The sequence below is a fragment of the Dreissena polymorpha genome, chromosome 6, assembly GCF_020536995.1.
Source record: "Dreissena polymorpha isolate Duluth1 chromosome 6, UMN_Dpol_1.0, whole genome shotgun sequence".
NCBI classification, from domain to species: domain Eukaryota; kingdom Metazoa; phylum Mollusca; class Bivalvia; order Myida; family Dreissenidae; genus Dreissena; species Dreissena polymorpha.
This window is the reverse complement of record NC_068360.1, coordinates 88,594,421-88,601,587: the sequence shown is the minus strand read 5'-3', so window position 1 is coordinate 88,601,587 and position 7,167 is coordinate 88,594,421. Positions and strand designations below refer to the sequence as shown.

Here is a 7,167-nt window from a genome sequence, read left to right as displayed (position 1 = left end):
AGTCGGTAATATAGCCATGACATCGTGTCTATTCAAAACATGCACCAGACACTCCTTCTGAAACTCTTTAAGCGGTTTTGAAAACCCTATTTCACTGCAAACTTTTGTCAATAAAAGATCCATGTTGTTATACAACCAGGGTTGGCATATTGACCGGTCAATTGAGTATTGACCGGGCCGGCGGTCAATACCCGGTTAAAACCGGTCAATACTGGTCTTTACTGGTCTATACTGGTCAATTGAAAATTGTAGCATTTAAACATTACAAAGGAGCCATTTTATATTAAATCAATAATTATTATGTAATGAATAAACTTTTTTTTCTGAGTTATTTATTGTAAAAAAAATCTTTAAAGCTGTAAACAGTAATTATTTATGGAAACAGCCTCAAATACATAAGGACTAAGGCAATATCTTTATCTCAGTGTATCACATCTGTATTATTACTATTGTAGGTACCATAACATTTCACTTATCTATTGATATATCTATTTGATAAGCAGATGGACAAACAGAACTCTTGTGTATTCTAGGGTTATAAATCTGGCCTCATAGTTGGTAATATAATGCATGCAGTGTTATGTCTCTGATATTGACAATTAAGCAAATCTGCCCTTAGGCTATTTCATATCACTCACACAAGAAGATTACATTGTACTTGCTATTAATTTAATAGTTACTTCTAACTTGTTTCCTTTCTGTATTAAGAGGTTTTTTTCCCTTTCATATTAAAAAGTTCAATTGGTATTCAAATGAATAAACAATCAAAGTTCTTGATTTTGCCAACAAATAATGTTTTCCAATTGTGGGTCTACTCTTCTTTTCAATTATTTTTTTCTTTTAATAATTATTTCTTATTATGTTTTTTATTCTTATATCAATAAAAAATTAAAGTTTTTTTTCACTATTTTGTTTAAAAAGTATTCAAAGAAATCAATGCAAGAATACATGACAATTAAGTAAGGATTGTGTCAAAAAGGTGCCATTTAAGGCCCTATTATCAGTTTTGGGTGCCCCAACCTGTATAGGTGAGAAGACTGTTAGAAGACTGTGGGGACAGTGGGGTATGAGGAACAACTCATACACAGTAATTGACAGGTTCTTGTTGAATCAAGCACAGAATTATGTGAGCATCATAATTCATTAGAATTGAAAAAAAGTTCAATCAACCAGAAAAATCAAATTGACCAACTTTGACTTATATGCAAAATTTTGAGAGATTGGCCTACAAATTGCATGAACAGGTATAAAATAGTGGGTATTAATAGCTTAAGACATTATTGGCAACATGTCTGTTTAATTTATATTATCAATATTGTTTAATAAGGCATGGAATGTAAATTAAAATTGGGGGTAAAGTTCAATCGACCAGTATTGACCAGTAATGACCACTTCAGGAGTATTGACCGGGGCGGTTTTAACCGGTAAAAACCGCCGGTTAAAACCGGGGGCGGTCGATTGGTGCCAACCCTGTATACAACCGAAAGTGAAAGTACAGTTTTTTTTTTAATGAATAAAGAGCAAACTTGTTGAAAACTGACGAAAATTTTAACTGATACTAACGTAAGACCATAAGACTGAACAAAATAACACTCAAATTTTAAATATAACACTTAAATTTTAAATCATTACAATAATGTTTACTTCTAAAACAAATTCTTCGTTCATCCGCGGCTCTTCTTTGTGTCGTAGTCATAAATGCCTCAAAATGGAGGTGTGTGATGCGTCTTAGGGTAGAGGTGACAATAACGTAGTGACGTCACCATCTATGTATAGAATGATGTCCACAATGATTGTAACATCGAAGTGTACAGTGCGACGCTTTGTTTAATATACGGATTTTCCTAATTATTTGCTGAGCCATTTGGCATCAATTGAAGTTATTACCCTGCCAAAATAATCCAAGATGGACGCGTTGTCGCCAATGCCTTTCCCAACTGGGATACTATCATGCAAGGCAGCCGTGTAACAAGTCACAAACTTTTATTTACAAACACACAGTATGCCTCAGCTAGCAATGTAAATAAACCAAATACACAGCCAGCAATATCACGAGCTCCTCGTGCCCAGTCCGTCAACTCAAACAAAGCTGTATCGCAGGATCGTAGCCAGCGAAATCAATCCCCTGTTCTTGAGCACAGGACCCCGCGGAAACAACAGTCGCCATCGCCTTCCAGGAGGAGGAATCCTCGCCCACACGCACCTCGTAGGGAAATCCCACACCGCCATCAGGAAACGGCCCAACAGATTAGCTCATCGCAGTCTCAACCGATGATACAGCGCCCCTGGGACACACCTGGATCCAGAAACACGCCTAACCCGGGGAGAGCTCGCTAGGCCCCCGGGGGAAGACATTGTGCCACAAACCTGAAAAACAGTAAAATTAAGTTAGGTTGCTTAAACGTTAGTGGCCTAAAGAAAAGGCTACTTATACCTGAATTCCAAAACTTTATACAACATTATGATGTATTTTGTGCCTCTGAAACCCATGCTAACGAAACAGACATTCTGGATATTCCAAATTTTACATTCTTTCATAAGCACCGTTCTAAAGAATATAAGAGAAAATCTGGAGGCATTGGCGTTTATGTAAGAGATAGTATTTCCCAACATGTAAATGTTCTACCAAATTCCACAGATTATGTTCTATGGCTAAATATTGACAACACAATAACCGGTTTTGACCAAGACCTAATACTAGGCTCCATATATATACCCCCTGAAAATTCGCGTTTTTACTCTATTGATGAATTTAACATACTTGAGGACGAACTATCCTCATATTGTAATAACAATAAATATGTCTTTATAGCTGGAGATGCCAATAGTAGAGTAGGGACACTAAAAGACTTCATTCTCCCTGATCACCATACTAATGAACTTTTCGGAATAGACATAGAACTCGAAAACGACCTGTACAAGCATACTATACTTGAAAACCTCTCTATCCCTCTCATTAGAAATTCTCAAGACAAACGTACAAACACTCATGGTTTCTTACTACTCGATATGTGTAAAAACAATAATATGTTTATCATGAATGGCAGACTATTTAAAGATGAAATAACTGGCGCTTTTACTTTCAGGGACAAATCCGTCATTGATTATGTATTGGCAAGTGCCGAGTGCTTTAACTTCATCACAGATTTTGAAATTATAGAAACTGACCCTTTATTTTCAGATGGTCACAATGTGCTATCATGGGACATCTCTACTGTACAACCTGAAAGTAAAAAAACATTAAATAAACAAAATACTAACCGCCCTGCCTGGCAACAAGATCAAAAAGACCAATTTATAGTCAACATAAATAAACAACAATTAGAGGAATTACATCTCAGCCTTAATACATACCCACAGTCACAGGAAACATTGGACTATATCACACATGAATTGCAAACAATCTTCGAAAACGCCTGCTCAGAAACATTCACAAACCAAAAACCAAATTATAAAAGCAATTACCCCAACAATAAATCGTGGTTTGGCCCAAAATGTCACCAAGCAAGGAAACAATACCATGAAGCAAAATCAAAGTACAATTCTATTAAAAATCCAGATAATAAATTATCTTTGAAACATGCCAGCAATCATTATAAAAGGACAATCAAATTTTATGTAAATAGAGATAAATTATGCGCCAGTGCTAAATTACGTGCAATTAATGATAAAACCCCGAAAAAATATTGGAAGTTCCTTAGGAGTCTCAAACCAAAAACAAAAGAAACAAGCTCTCCACCAATAGAATCCTTTTACAAACACTTCAAAGAAATAAATACAAATGCAATCGAAGATAATCGTTTCAACAATGATATACAACATATACCTGACACAAATGATGTCTTAAATATGGAAATAAGCCAGGAAGAAATAAGCCGATGTATACTTAAACTACAAAACTCAAAAGCCCCTAGCCCTTCTGACCATATATTAAATGAATATATAAAATCAACAAAAGACCTCCTGCTCCCATTTTACATAAAATTGTTTAACTGTGTATTACAAACAGGGATTATCCCACTATCATGGCTCGAAGGCACTATCATCCCTATATTTAAAAACAAAGGGAGTCCAGGTGAACCAAGCAATTATAGGCCCATAACACTCCTTAGCTGTATGGGTAAACTATTTACCTCAGTCCTAAACCAAAGACTTAACACTTTTCTTGAATTAAACAATCTATTAGAAGAAAATCAAGCTGGCTTCCGTAAGGGTTACTCTTGTGCAGACCATATCTTTACCCTCCATGCATTAATAGAGATTCTTAAAAAACGCAAACAAAAACTCTTCTGCGCCTTCATCGATTTTTCTCAGGCATTCGACAAAGTTTGGAGAGCTGGTCTCTGGCACAAATTACTTGGCACACAAATTAATGGTAACTTTTTTCGAGTCCTTTTAAACATGTACAGAAACATAAAATCATGCATTTCCTTTAATGGAGAATGCTCCCAGTACTTCTTATCAGAAATAGGTGTCAGACAAGGAGAAAATCTATCCCCAGTCCTATTCTTACTTTTCTTAAATGACCTTCACTCATACCTGCATATAAATGGATCCGTTGGGGTTGAACTTATCAACCCAGATACTGCAATATCGTGGCTTAAGCTTCTGGTCCTGTTGTATGCAGATGACACCGTCATTGTCGCGAATAGTGCATCTGACCTGCAAAACAGTCTCAACACATTTCATAATTATTGCAAAAACTGGTACCTCAATGTAAATATTGCAAAAACAAAAGTTGTAATTTTCGGTGCAAGACAAACAAGAAACTTTAAATTTAAATGTGGCAATAATCAACTTGAAATTACAAGCACTTATCATTATCTTGGCGTTACATTCTCAAGTAATGGTTCTTTTTTAAATGCGCGCAAACATGTTAAAGAACAAGCCTCAAAAGCCATGCACCTACTCTGGAATCGTGTTAACAATGCAAATCTACCCATTGACCTAGCTATTAAACTTTTTGATCATACTGTCCTACCTATTCTTACTTATGGCTCAGAAATATTTGGATATGAAAACCTAGAAATATTGGAACAAGTTCACAAAGATTTTATGAGAAAAATAACTAAAGCCCGTCGATCCACACCAATCAACTTTCTATATGGTGAACTAGGTCGCTATCCTTTAAGCATTAATGTAAACACAAAAATGATCTCTTTCTGGAATAGACTCATCACAGGCAAAGAAAGCAAAATATCTCTTCTCATTTATAAATACATGCTTTCACAACCAAATCTAAACTTCAAATGGATACATAAGATAAAAGAAATCCTAACATCTGTTGGAAGACCAGACATCTGGCAAAACCAAACACAAATTACACAAAACAACATCCACATACAAATCAAACAAACACTTATTGATCAATTTAAGCAATCGTGGAATGCTGAATTACAAATAAGCAACAAAGGGCGCATATACAGCAGTTTTAAAAGAAACCATGAGTTTGAGCCATACCTGATTAAAATTCACCCGGATGAGTCCCAAAATATCTTCAAATTCCGTACTGCCAATCACTTTCTTCCTGTAGAAACAGGCCGCTATGAAGGCACGCCATTCCATGCACGCCTTTGCAACCTATGTCACACAAACGAAATAGCTACTGAAAAACACTTTTTAATGACATGCCCTTATTTTTATAACGAACGGCATCGATATATGGGAAACCTAATAGAAAGGCACATGACGTTTAATGAAATTATTACGCCGACATCAATAGCAGAAATGAAACAGCTTTCGAGATTTACCAAAATAATAATGAAGAAATATACCAGGCATTAGACTAGGCTGTAAAGGTCGAACACTTATTTCTTAAACAACAACAACAAACGCCAATGCCTCAACTCTCACTTACTATGCTTTTTAACAATTCACTTCTATCGAACACCTATAACCCTTATGTATGTACTTTGTAATAGCATTTACTTCTCAACTCTAAAATGCCCTACCTTAATCTCTCGAGCAGTATCCAATTAACTGTGCACTTGAACTCTGTAGAACACACGCGCCTGCCATAACCGATAATCTTCACACGAGGCAATGTACAATTCTAACTGCACACGGTCTCAAACGAGGTCGCAAAGACCCGTATGTAAATAGCGCAGCGGCGTAGCCACCTGTCGCTTATATTATCATAGCACGATGTTTAACTGCGAGATGTATTTACTCTTATATACGATACATAGCATATCTATACTCATATTTGTTAAAAATAGCTTTTTCTTATAAAGAGTTTACTTTGAAAACACAAAATTAAACGCCTGATAATTGTCTCGAGAGCAACCTACACTGTAACACTGATAAATATGTGCTTGATTAATGATCGCGAAAATCATTCCTTATCCTGATGCTTTTTGTCACTTATAATTGTGCCATTATTATAATTATGATTATTATGATTATGACATTGATGTTGATTCTTCTTCGTATTATTATTATTATTGTTATTATTATTATTATTATTATTATTATCATTCCTATTATTATTATTATTATCTATATATTATTATCATTATTATTATTATTATCTCGCCGTTGTTGTGATGACTACTACATGTCTTACTATTATTACAAACGTTCTATTTGTAAACATGCTTATTCCATCTTTACCGTATTAAGAATTAATACTATAAAATATCAAAGCATCTATATATAAAAGCTGCAAATTGATTCACATTGTTTATATGACTTCCCCCATACAACAAAATGTACCACACTTGAACCGGAAACATGATATGTATTTTGTAACATGTATATTATATGTTCCCCATGTTGTATCTATGTATACCTGGGAGAAATAAAGTATTGTTCTGTTCTGTTCTATTAAAATGAAATAATTATCTGCCTCAACATGAACCAATTGTACTCAATGATAATATTTGTTTGTGAATATCATAGTGCATTAAATTAATTAAATTGCCTCAATTTCTTAAATTATAGATTTTATTCTTAGACATTAATTTTCCTTTTTTTCCTTGTTATTTCAACATTGCTCTGCAAATTTTAGCCGAGGCAACTGCCTCGGTGTGCCTCAGCGTGGCTACGGCGCTGACATCTAGCGTTGATATTTTGGCTATTGCTATAAGTAACACTGATTGTTAAGGTGTTGACTTTATTTTCCGAAATACTTAACGAAATGTTCGTTGATTTTGAGCTCTATAGAGA

At 34.9% G+C, this 7,167-nt stretch overlaps 1 long non-coding RNA gene across 1 annotated transcript; it reads right to left on the bottom strand.

Moving 5' to 3' along the window:
- Positions 1 to 1,998: 1,998 nt before the first annotated feature.
- On the bottom strand, positions 1,999 to 6,137 carry LOC127834710 (uncharacterized). Its single transcript, XR_008028075.1, has 5 exons — positions 5,952 to 6,137; positions 5,461 to 5,580; positions 4,540 to 4,662; positions 3,169 to 3,223; positions 1,999 to 2,367 (listed from the first exon to the last, which is right to left on the bottom strand). It is a non-coding gene; the product is annotated as an uncharacterized LOC127834710 (long non-coding RNA).
- Between the last annotated feature and the right edge of the window lie 1,030 nt (positions 6,138 to 7,167).